The sequence below is a fragment of the Heterodontus francisci genome, chromosome 8 (genome assembly GCF_036365525.1).
Source record: "Heterodontus francisci isolate sHetFra1 chromosome 8, sHetFra1.hap1, whole genome shotgun sequence".
Lineage (NCBI taxonomy): Eukaryota > Metazoa > Chordata > Chondrichthyes > Heterodontiformes > Heterodontidae > Heterodontus > Heterodontus francisci.
In genome coordinates, this window is record NC_090378.1 from 71,087,383 (window position 1) to 71,100,524 (window position 13,142).

The window sequence follows — 13,142 nt, forward strand, 5'->3', positions numbered from 1 at the left end:
AAGGCATGATGACCAGTGGTGGAGCAATTAAAATCGGGATGTTCAAGAGGCCAGAATTTGAGGAGTGCAGATATCTTGGAGGGTTGTAGGGCTGGAGGAGATTACAGAGATAGAGATGGGCAAGGCCATGGAGGAATTTGGAAAAAATGATGAGAATTTTAAAATCAAGGCGTTGATTGACTGGGATCCAATGTATGACACTGAGCACAGGGGCAATAGGGGAATGGGATTTGGTACGAGTACAGACATAGGCAACAGAATTTTGGATGACCTCAAATTTACGGAGGGTGGAATGTGGGAGGTCAGTCAGGAGTGCATTGGAATAGTCAATCTGGAGATAACAAAGGCATGGATGAAGGTTGCAGCAGCAGTTGAGCAGAGGCACAGGTGAAGTTGAGAGATGTTATGGAGGCATGGCAGGGAACCTCATTCCTGTGGAGTGGACATCTTGTTCCATGTGGGAACTCAGGATGCTTCTCATGTCCTGGACAACCACACGTGTAGGAGCTGCCATCAGCTGGAGCAGCTCGAGCTCTGGGCTTTGGAGCTTGAGCAGCAGCTGGTTTCACTGTGGTACATCCACAAGGCTGAGAGCTATGTAGATTGCATGTTTCTGGATGTGGTCATCCCGCACCTTAGGGGTGTACAGGTAGAGAAGGAATGGATGACTGCCAGGCAGTCAAGGAAGACCAGGCAGGTAGTGTAGGAGTCTCCTGGGTCCATCTTGCTCTACAACCAGTATTCAGTTCTGAATACTGTTGAGAGTGATGGCTCATCTGGGGAGTGCAGCTAGAACCAAATCCACTACATCACAAGTGGCTCAGCTGTAGAGGGGTGGGGGCAGGAGGAAGTTTGGGAAAGCAATAGTGAGGGGGATTCTAAAGTTAGGGCAACAGACAGTCATTTCTGTGGCCACCAACTTGAATCCAGGATTGTATCTTGCCTCCCAGATGCCAGGGTCAAGGATGTCATTGAGTGGCTGCAGAGCACTCTGAAGGGGGAGGGTGAACATCCTGCAGTCATGGTCCATATGGTACTAACGACATAGATAGAAAGAGGGATGGGGTCTTTCAGGCAGATTCTGCCTTCAATTCTGTGAAGATTAGTTGTAGATCAGAAGTTTGGACAGATTTTAAAAACCTGCACAGAATGACAAAAAAAGGGAGAAATTAGAATATGAGAGAAAGCTAGCTAGAAAAATAAAAACAGATAGTAAGAGTTTCTACATATTTAAAAAGGAAAAGAGTAACTCAAGTGAGCATCGGTCCTCTAGAGAGTGAGTCTGGGGAATTAATAATGGGTAGCAATGAAATGGCAGAAGCATTGAACAGATATTTTGTGTCGGTCTTCACAGTCAAAGACACAAAAAATAAATCCCAAAGATACTTGAAAAACAAGAGGTAAAAGGGAGGGAAGAACTCATAATCACAATCTAAAAGCAAAATACTGCGGATGCTGGAAATCTGAAATAAAAACAAGAAATGCTGGAACCACTCAGCAGGTCTGGCAGCACCTGTGAAAAGAGACAAAAACAAGAAATGCTGGAACCACTCAGCAGGTCTGGCAGCATCTGTGAAAAGAGAATCAGAGTTAACGTTTCGGGTCAGTGACCCTTCTTCGGAACTGACAAATATTAGAAAAGTCACAGGTTATAAGCAAGTGAGGTGGGGGTGGGGCAAGAGATAACAAAGGAGGTCTAGATTGGACCAGGCCACATATCTGACCAAAAGGTCACGGAGCAAAGGCAAACAATATGTTAATGGTGTGTTGAAAGACAAAGCATTAGTACAGATTAGGTGTTAATATACTGAATATTGAACAGCAGCAAGTGCAAACCTGAAAAAAACAGTGGGTAAGCAAACTGAACAGACTAAGATGAAATGAAATAAATGCAATAAAAAAATTGTAAAACATGTAAAAAAGAATGTTAAAAAAAAAGGAAGAAAAAATGACTAAAAATGAAAGTAAAATGGGGGGCTGCAGAACTCTGTGAGATAGAAGGATCTGGGTGTCCTGGTACATGAAACACAAAAGCTGTTCCAGTATAGCTACAACACTGGCATCTACCTGGCAATGTGAAAGATTACCCAGGTATGTCCTGTACACAAAAAGCAGGACAAGTCCAACTGCAGGGTAGGGTCCTAGGCGCAACCATCTTCAGCTCCTTCATCAATGACCTTCCTTCAATCGTAAAGTCAGAAGTGGGATGTTCGCTGATGATTGCACAATGTTCAGCACCATTCGTGACTCCTCAGGTACTGAAGCAACCCCTGTAGAAATTCAGCAAGACCTGGACAATATCCAGGCTTGGGCTGATAAGTGGCAAGTAATATTCGCGCCACACAAGTGCCAGGCAATGACCATCTCCAACAAGAGAGAATCTAACAATCTCCCCTTGACATTCAATGGCATTATGATTGCTGAATCCCCCACTATCAACATTCTAGGGGTTACCATTAACCAGAAACTGAACTGGAGTAGCCATATAAATACCGTGGCTACAACAGCAGGTCAGAGGCTGGGAATTGTGCGGTGAGTAACTCACCTCCTGACTCCCCAAAGCCTGTCCACCATCTACAAGTCACAAGTCAGGAGTGTGATGGAATACTCTCCACTTGCCTGGATGGGTGCAGCTCCAACAACACTCAAGAAGCTCAACACCATCTAGAACAAAGCAGCCCGCTTGATTGGCACCCCATCTGCAAACATTCACTCCCTCCACCACCGACACACAGTGGCAGCAGTGCGTACCATCTACAAGATGCATTGCAGCAATGCACCAAGGCTCCTTAGACAGCACCTTCCAAACCTGTGACCTCTACCACCTAGAAGGACAAGGGCAGCAAATACATGGGAACACCACCACCTGCAAGTTGCCCTCCAAGCCACACACCATCCTGACTTGGAATTATATTGTTGTTTCTTCACTGTCGCTGGGTCTAAATCCTGGATCGCCCTTCCTAACAGCACTGTGTGTACCTAGCCCACATGGACTGCAGCAGTTCAAGAAGGCAGCTCACCACCACCTTCTCAAGGGCAATTAGGGATGGGCAATAAATGCTGGCCTAGCCCGTGACGCCCACATCCCATGAGTGAATGAAAAAAATGTTAGTATGCAGGTACAGAGAGTGATTAGGAAGGTAAATGTAATGTTGTCATTTATTGCAAGGGGAATAGAATATAAAAGTAGGGGAAGTTTTTACAGCTGTACAAGGCCATAGTGAAGCCACATCTGGAGTACTGTGTACAGGTTTGGTCTCCTTACATAAAAAAGAATAAAATTGCATTGGAAGAAGTTTGGGGAAGGGTCACTTGACTGATTCCTGGGATGAAGGGGCTATCTTATGAGGAAAGGTTGAACAGGTTGGGCCTATACCCATTGGAGTTTAGAAGAATGAGATATGATATTATTGAAACATATAAGATCCTGAAGGGACTTGACAGGGTGAGTGCTGCAAGGATGTTTTCACTTATGGGTGACAGTTTAAAAATAAGGGGCCTCCCATTTAAGACAGAGATGAGGAGAAATTCTTTTCTCTGAGGGTCTTTAGTCTGTGGAATTCGCTTCCTCAGCATTGGAGCCTGGGTCATGGCTGAGTTGGATAGATTCTTGATTGACAAGGGAATTAAGTGTTATGGGGGGCAGACAGGAACGTGGAGTTGAGGCCACATTCAAATCAGCCATGATCTTATCAAATGGCGGAGCAGGCTTGAGGGGTCAAATGATCTACTCCTGCTCCTAGCTCATTATTTGTATGTATTTTATGGAGCTAGGAAGGAAACTAGCCTGCAGAACCTCAAAGGTATTAACTCTGGATTAATCCTGGTGCCACAGGCTAGCGAGTATAGAAATAGGAGGAGAGAGCAGATGAATGTGTGGCTGGAGAGATGGTAAAGGAGGGAGGGCTTTAGATTCCTGGGACATTTGAACCAGTTCTGGGGGAGGTGGGACCTATACGGGATGGTCAGATTGCACCTGAACAGAGCCAGGACCAATGTCCTCATGGAGTGGTTTGATAGTGCTGTATTGGAGAGTTTAAACTAGGGTTGTCCAACCTTTTCACGTGGGGGCCACATTACAATTTTTGTCTTACAGAGGGGGCCAGTGAGACAATTTCAGAAAGATAAAGTCATTAAAAATTTATCTTACTATTAATCAAAACAACAATGAATGTGCATTTTTATGAAGAAGCTTTAAATGAGAAGATTCATTTATTGACTTACTTTTTTGTCACTATGTTGGACACTGATTTAGTGAGCTACCAGGCATTTTTTTGCTTGCACAAGTAGTCAATGTTTGCTCACACACTTCTTGTAGCGATGCGGAGTATTCTAGAAAGGTGTCCATCTGTCAGGAGTGATCTTCATCACTCTCTCTCCCCCTCTCTCTCTTTGTCCCCCCTTTCTGTCTCCCCCCCCCACCTTTCCCTCCTGTCTCTGTCTCTGTGACCCCCCACCCCTTTCTCTGTCCCTCTCTTTTTGACAGTTGCAGAGAGCCAGAATGCTCAGCAGAGCAGCTTTGTGGTTGATCTGTTTTAAAAAAAATAATCAAGTCAGTTTCACAGCTGACAGGTGTTGGGAACAGGAACAACGGTTTTTGAACTTTGGACAGATTCTTGGTTTTCCAGTGGGCTTTTTAAAAAAATGAAAACATTTGTGAAACTGACGTGATTTTTTTTTAAAAAGCCAGTCTGAAAGAAGCCACCAATGGGAAATTTCTCATCTCTGAAATACATCCACGGGCTGGATGGAAACCTTTGGAGGGTGGATCCTGGCCTACAGGCCGTATGTTGGACATTGGCCGTATATTGGGACGTTACACCGCAGCCTCACAGCTCCAGCGACCCGGGTACTGTCTGTGCAGAGTTTGCAAGTTCTCCCTGTGACCGTGTGGGTTTCCGCCGGGTGCTCTGGTTTCCTCCCACAGCCAAAGACTTGCAGGTTGATAGGTAAATTGGCCATTGTAAATTGCCCCTAGTGTAGGGAGGTGGTCGGAGAATGGTGGTGATGTGGTAGGGAATATGGGGATTAATGTAGGATTAGTATAAATGGGTGGTTGTTGGTCGGCACAGTCTTGGTGGGCCGAAGGGCCTGTTTCAGTGCTGTATCACTATGAACCCTGGTTTAAACTAGCTTGGCAGGGTGATGGGAACCAAGATGTTGTGACAGAAAGGTGAAACAAGGTGTTCAAAGAACTTGGAGAGACAGATAGCACTAGACAAAGAAATAAGAAGGTACTAAGTAAGAGGGAATGCAATAAGGTCCAAATTAGGTTTACAGTGCATGTATGCATATGCATAAAATGTGGTAAATAAGGTTGGTGAGTTGCACGCACAGCTAACCACTGGGGAGTATGATGTTGTGGCAATAACGGAGACCTAGCTCAAAAAAGGGCAGGACTGGGTACTAAATATTCCTGGATATAAGGTGTTCAGGAAAGATAGGGAAGGAAAGAAAGGAGGAGGGGTGGCAGTATTGAGTAAAGAGAATATTACAGTGCTGGAGAGAGAGGATGTCCTAGAGGGGTCAAGGACAGAATCTATTTGGTTAGAGTTAAAAATAGTAGAGGTATTATTACACTACTGCATATATTCTATAGACCACTAACAGTGGGAAAGATATAGAGGAGCAAATTTGCAGGGAAATTACAGAGAGGTGCAAAACTTATTGTGAGAATGGGGGACTTAATTATCCTAATATAAATTGGGATAGTAATAGTGTAATGGGCAGAGAGGGGAAAGAGTTTTTGAAGTATGTTCAGGAGAATTTTCTTGATCAGTATGCATCCAGTCCAAGGAAGGAGGCATTGCTGGATCTGGTTCTGGGGAATGAGGTGGGTGAAGTAGCAGTTGGGGAACGTTTAGGGAACAGTGATCATAGTATCATTAGATTTAGGTTAGCTATGGAAAAGCACAAGGACCAATCTAGAGTAAAAATACTTAATTGGAGGAGGGCCAATTTCAGTGAGGGTGAGAATAGATCTGTCCCAGGAAAATTGGAATCAAAGATTGGCAGGCAACTTGCAATGGAACAATGGGCTACATTTGAAGAGGATATGACTCAGGCAGAGTCGAGGTATGGGGAGGCGGTTGCATAGTGGTAATGTCACTGGACTAGTAACCCAGAGACCCAGGCTAATGCTCTGGGGACATGGGTGCAAATCCCACCATGGCAGATGGTGAAATTTGAATTCAATTAATCTGGGAATTAAAAGGCTAGTCTAATGGTGACCATGAAACTATTGTCGATTGTTGTAAAAACCCATCTGGTTCATTAATGTCCTTTAGGGAAGGAAATCTGCCATCCTTACCTGGTCTAGCCTACATGTAACTCCAGATCCACAGCAATGTAGCTGACACTTAAAATGCCCTCTGAAATGGCCTAGCAAGCCACTCAGGTCAAAGGCCATTAGGGATAGTCAATAAATGCTGGCCTAGCCAGCGATGCCCACATCCCACAAACGAGGAGGAAAGGTAGGGAAAGCAAAGCCAGAGCTCGCTGGATGACTAAAAAGATAGAGAGGGAAATGAAGCAGAAAATAAGGGTGTGTATGACAGATGTCAGGTTAATAATACAAGTGAGAACCAGGCTGAATATAGAAAATTCAGAGGGGAAGTGAAGAAGGAAATAAGAGAGACATGTAAATATTAAAAGGGTAGTAAGAAGCAAGGAGTGGGGTGCAATTAGGGACCAGAAAAATGGTGCATGGAGGTAGAGGGAATGGCTGAGGTACTAAAAGAATACTTTGCATCTGTCTTTACCAAGATCCTGTCATAGTGAAAAAGGGGGTGGTTGAGACATTAGATGGGCTAAAAACTGATGAAGAGGTGGTATTAGAAGGCTGGCTGTACTTAAAATTGATAAGTTACCAGAACAGGATAGGATGTATCTGAGGGAAGTAAGGGAGGAAATTGTGAAGGCAACAGATACAGGGGCGGTGGCAGAGAACTGTAGAATTGAAAATGTTACAACCCTGTTTGAAAAGGGTGTAAAGATAAATCCAGAAAATACAGGCCAGTCAGTTTAACCTCGGTGGAGGGAAAGCTTTTAGAAATGATAATCCGGGACAAAATTAAGTCACTTGGACAAGTGTGGATTAATTAAGGAAAGCCAGTACGGATTTGTTGAGGAAAAATAGTGTTTAACTAACTTGATTTGAGTTTTTTGATGAGGAGGTAACACAGATGGTTGATGAGGATAATGCAATTGATGTGGTGCATATGGACTTCCAAAAGGCATTTGATAAAGTGCCACATAACAGGCTTGCCAGCAAAATTGAAGCTCATGAAATAAAAAGGACAGTGGCAGCATGGATACAATGTTGGTTGAGTGACAGAAAACAGAGTAGTGGTGAATGCTTGTTTTTCAGTCTGTAGGAAGGTATACTGTGGGATTTCGCAGGGATCAATACTAGGGCCACTGCCATTCTTGATTTGTATTAATGACCTGGACTTGGGTTTGCAGAGAACAATTTCAAAATTTGCAAATGACACATAACTTGGAAATATTGTGAACTGTGAGGAGGATAGTGATAGACTTCAAGAGGACATAGACAGGCAGGTGGAATGGGCAGACAGATGCCAGGCAAAATTAAATGCAGAGAAGGGTGATGTGATACATTTAGGTAAAAATGAAGGCAGGCAATAAAAAGAGTGCAATTCTAAAGTGGGTGCAGGAACAGACAGGGTATATGTGCATAAAGCATTGATGGTGGCAGGGCCAGTAAGAAAGCAGTTAAAAGGGCATTTGGGATCCTGGGCTTTATAATACCAAGTACAAAAGCAACAATGTTATGATGAACCTTTGTAAAACACTGGTTTGGCCTCAACTGGAGTATTGGCTGGAATTTTACACTGTGGTGGTGGCCCCGCCCACCTGCTAAAAAGTTGGGGGAGAGCCCGCCTCCGAGACACCACACTGCAATTGTGCATGGTCCAAGCCCTTAATTAGCTTCGGTTGGGACTTCTGCCTCAGAGGCAGGAAGTCCCGCCTTTAAGAGTTGCCAGCTAATCAGAGGGCTGGAAGCTCTTCAGTCCCAGCAGCACCACTAGGAGTGGTGGCCACTGCTGGGTCTGCACCCAGTAAGAAGAGGATGATGGACGTCGCTCTTCAGGAAGGTAAGTGAGGTTCGGGCCTCACGCGGACAATTGGCTGGGTCCAGGCAAGGGGGGTGGGTATCAGAGAGCAGGGTTTGGGTATAGTTTTAGCGGGGAGGGGCGGCTGCCCGTGCTGCTGCAGGGAGCCCTCTGTGGGGCCACAAAGTCACCAGGTATTACTAGGCAGCCTCAAGTGAAGTGCCCGTCTGCCGCTGGTAAGATACTGGTGACAGTGGGAGGAGGCCTTTAAGTGGCAATTAATTGGCTACTTCAGGGCCTCAGTTGGCCTGGGGCAGGTGGGCCATTTGTCACATCCCCCCACCGCTGGTAAAATAGCAGCTGGGGTGGGGGGTGGTTTTAGGTGACAGGCAGGGCGCACCCATCTCCCACTTGATTTCACGCCCCCTTCCGCCTCCGAGCTCACTCCTGGGGGCTGTAAAATTCCAGCCATTCTCTCCAATGCTGGACATGACACTTTAGGAATGTTGTGAAGGCTTTAGAGAAGGCGCAGAAAAGGTTTACAAGAGTGGTTCCAGGGATGAGGGACTTCAGTTACATGGATAGATTGGCGAAGCTGGGATTGTCCTTCTTAGAGAAGGTGGAGAGGAGATTTGATGGAGATGTTCAAAATCATGACGGGTCTGGACAGAGTAGAAAGAGTAAAACTGTTCCCGTTGGCAGGAGGGTTGAGAACCAGACGACACCAATATAAGATGAATGGCAAAAGAACCAACAGCAACATGGGGAGAAACTTTTGTTTTATACAGCGAGTGGTTAGGATCTGGAATGCACTGCCCGAGATTGTGATGGAGGCAGATTCAATTGTGACTTTCAAAAGAGAATTGAATAAGCACCTGAGTGAAAATGTTTTCAGGGCTATAGGGAAAGGGTTGGGGAGTGGAACTAGCTGATTTGCTCTTGCAGAGCTGGCATGGACATTGCAGGCCGAATGGCCACTTTCTATGCTTTAACCATTTTATGATTCTGGGTGGAAATAGATGGTTTTGAGTGATCGCATGGATATGTGGTCAGAGGTTCGTTTTGGGGTCAAATATAACACCCAAGGTTGCGAATTGTCTGTTTTAGTCTCTGACAGTTGCCAGGACCAGGGATGGAATTGGTAGCTAGGGAACGGCGTTTGGAGTGGGGACCAAAGACATAGACTTCAGTCTTCTCAATATTTAATTGGAGGAAATTTCTGCTCACCTAGTACTGGATGCCAGATAAGCAATTTGATAATTTAGCAACTGTGGTTGAGTCGAGAAAGGCGGTGGTGAGGGAGAGCTGGGTGTTGTCAGCATTCATGTGAAAACAAATGCTGTGCTTTTGAATTATGTCACTGATGGGCAGCACATAGATGAAAAATAGAGGGGGCCAAGAATAGATCCTTGGGGGACAACTAACGGTGCGGGAGCAGAAAGAGAAGTGATACTCTCTGGCTTCGAATAGATAGATAAGAATGGAACCAGGTGAGTGCAGTCCCACCCAGCTGGACAACCTGGAGAGGCATTGGAGGAGGATGGTGTGGTCATCCGTGCAAAAGGCTGCAGAAAGGTGGAGAAGGACGAGAAAGGATAGTTTACATTTGTGACTTTGATAAGAGCCATTTCAGTACTGTGGCAGGGATGAAAGCCTGATTTGAGGGATTTAAACATGGAGTTCCAGGAAAGAACGGGTAATGATTTGGGAGGCGACAACATATTCAAGGACTTTGGAAAGAGAGATTGATGATGGGACAGTAATTTGCAACAATGGGTCAAGTGTTTTTTTTTTTGAGGAGAGGGATGATGACAGCTGATTTACAGGAGAGAAGGACAGCACCTGAAGAGAAGGAACCTTGAACAATATCAGCTAACGTGGGGAGCAGGAGGGGAAGTTGGGTGGTCAGCAGTTTAGCAGCCAGACCAGGAGAACCCCGGTTAGGATACAGGCTGCAGGGCGTTGGATGAGTTCAAGTTTACAGAGGGTGAAAATGGGAGGTTGGCCAGAAGAACAGTGGAATCGTCAACTCTAGCGGTGATAAAGGCATGGGTGTGGATAATACTAGAAACAGAAATGTTTGTAGTAAGTTTCTCCTGCAGTTTCCCCTCTTGTTGGGCCCTGGTACTTGAGTTCTGCTTCAGTCTCAGATTTGGAAATTTTACTGGGCTCAGTGGTTTACAATTCCTGTTGACATTCTGTTGTCTATTTTCATCTTGCTTCTGTGAAACTGAAATGTCCAGAGTTCACTGCAACAACTTACATCCCGTGAAAATCAGGCAAAAAATTTACAAATAAGGGTGGCACTAGCAACTAAAGTATAAAAATTTTGCAATTTTTTTTCTTTACAGCATTTTACACAGGATAAGCCATCAAAATTGTGACCTAATGTCACGGTTTGGGTTGCACATTTTTTTGGTGGTCAGCTTGTTGTAGACAACTAGGCCCCACACTCTTGAATTCCCTACTTGAACACCTCCACTTCCCTCTCCTCTTATTACCACCCTCAAAACCTACCTCTTTGCCCAAACTTTGGCTCAGTATTCCTTTAAATTTTCCTTACATGGGCATCGTATTGTAAAGGCTATGTTACTGGAATAGTAAGCCACAGTACTGGAGTTCAAATCCCACCCTGGCAGTTTAAACATTTGAAATGGAAATAAAATGATGGCATCAGTAAATGTTACTATTAAACTGTTGTACAAACTCAACGGCACACAAATGTCTTTTAGGAATCGAAACCTGCCATGGCCTACATGTGATTCTAGTCCTTCACCAAAATAGTTGACATTCTGAAGTGGCCGATCAAGACACTCGGTTTTATTAACCCACTTGCAGCAGTTTGAGAAGCAGCCCACTATCACCTTCTCAGGGCAAAAGAGGGATCCATCAATGAATGCCAACCTTGCCAGTGATGCCCATATCACAAGAATTAATTTTTTTAGAAAGCCATGATCCATCTGAGGAAATTCCCTTACACTATGGGTGCCATACAAATGCAAGTTGGCATGTTGTGGAGAAAAGATAAAAGTAATTAGTTTCCAGTTTTCTGTAATATTCTCCACTCCTCTCCTGGAAATAATGAATTGACATGGGAGGCTGCAGCATCTCCCAACGGGAAGAGGGTAGAATCACATAAAGGGCAGTATTTGATATCCATAAACTTTTAGAAAGATTAATTCAAAATGAAATTGTCACGTGGACAAATGTGGATTAATTAAAGAAAGAGAGCATGGATTTCTTAAGGGAAAAATCAGGTTTAACTAACTTGCTGGAGTTTTTTTTTTGGAAAAGGTAACAGAAAGGGTTGATGAAGGCAATGTAGTTGATGTGGTGTACATGGACTTCCAAAGGCGTTTGATACAGTGCCACACAACAGATTTGTGAGCAAAGTTATAGCTCATGAAATAAACGGGACGGTAGCAACAAGGATACGGAATTGGCTGAGTGACAGGAAACAAAGTAGTGGTTAATGGATGTTTTTCGGGCTGGAGGAAGGTTTGTAGTGGAGTTCCCCAGGGGGTAGTGTTGGGACCCTTGCTTTTCCTGATGTATATTAATGAGCTAGGCCTTGATGTACGGAGCACAATTTCAAAGTTTGCGGATGATACGAAACTTGGAAGCATTATGAACTGTGAGGAAGATAGTGTAGAACTTCAAAAGGACTGGAATAGTAGGTGGAATGAGTGGATAGGTGGCTGATGAAGTTCAAAGCAGAGAAATGTGAAGTGATACATTTTGGTAGGAAGAACATGGAGAGACAATATAAAATAAAGGGTACAATTCTAAAGGGGGTGTAGGAGCAGAGGGACTTAGGTGTAATTGTGCATAAGTCATTGAAGGTGGCAGGACAGGTTGAGTGGCTTTATTAATAGGGGCATAGAGCACAAGAGCAAGGAGGTACTGTTGAACTTGTCTAAGACACTAGTTCGGCCTCTGCTGGAGTATTGCGTCCGGATCTGGGTGCCACACTTTAGGAAGGATGTGAAGGCATTAGAGAGGGTGCAGAAAAGTTTCATGAGTGGTTCCAGGGATGAGGAACTTCAGTTGTGAAGATAAATTGGAGAAGTTGGGACTGTTTTTCTTGGAGAAAGGAAGGCTGAGAAGAGATTTGATAGAGGTATTCAAAATCATGGTGTCTGGACAGAGTAGATAGGGAGGAACTATTCACAATTGTGAAAGAATCAAGAATGAGAGGGCACAGATTTAAAGTAAATCGGTAAAAGAAGCAAAAGCGACAGGAGGATAAACTTTTTCATGCAGCAAATGGTTAAGGTCTGGAATGCACTGCCTGAGAGTGGTAGAGGCAGGTTCAATTGAAGCATTCAAAAGGGAATTAGACTGTTATATGAAAAGGAAGAATGTGCAGGGTTATAGGGAGAAGGCAGGGGAACAGCATTGGTGAATTGCTCATTTGGAGAGCTGATGCAGACACGATGGGCCAAATGGTTGCCTCCTGCGCTGTAACAATTCTGTGTTAAAGGGGAGTATCTGGCATATCCTAATAGTCAGGTACAGTGGGCATAGCCTGAGGATCCACCCACTTGATTCCAGAGCCTTCAGGTCAGGCAAAGAAAAAAGTTGAAGAGGACAAAGCATCTGGAAAAATATACCAACGGTACAAAAAATAAGACAGCTCAACAAAAGGTGAGTACCATATTTTGGGAGGTGGGAGAAAACAGGAGACGGTACAATGCAGGAATGACTGGAACATTGAATGATTTTCCTCTGCGTTGCCAAGTATTTGTGGCCAACTGTGGCACCCCTGAAGTCTCAGGTGAGATCTATTAACTTAGTCCAGACTGGAAATGGACCTGCAAATCCTCCTGGTTTGTACAGCTCAGTTCATCAATCATTTACCAGCTGAGCCTGCTTTTTGTATCTTTACCACAGATAATGTGCATCAAAAACAAACTCCAAATACAATTTACTGTTTGTTTTTAATTAAAAGATACTTATTTCCAGTTTTTAGGTACAAGTGTAAAATTACATTGAGGGTATTATAATAACTAAGCAGGATGCTGTCTACTTTTAAAATAAAACAAGATTAATCTGATATTTATCTAT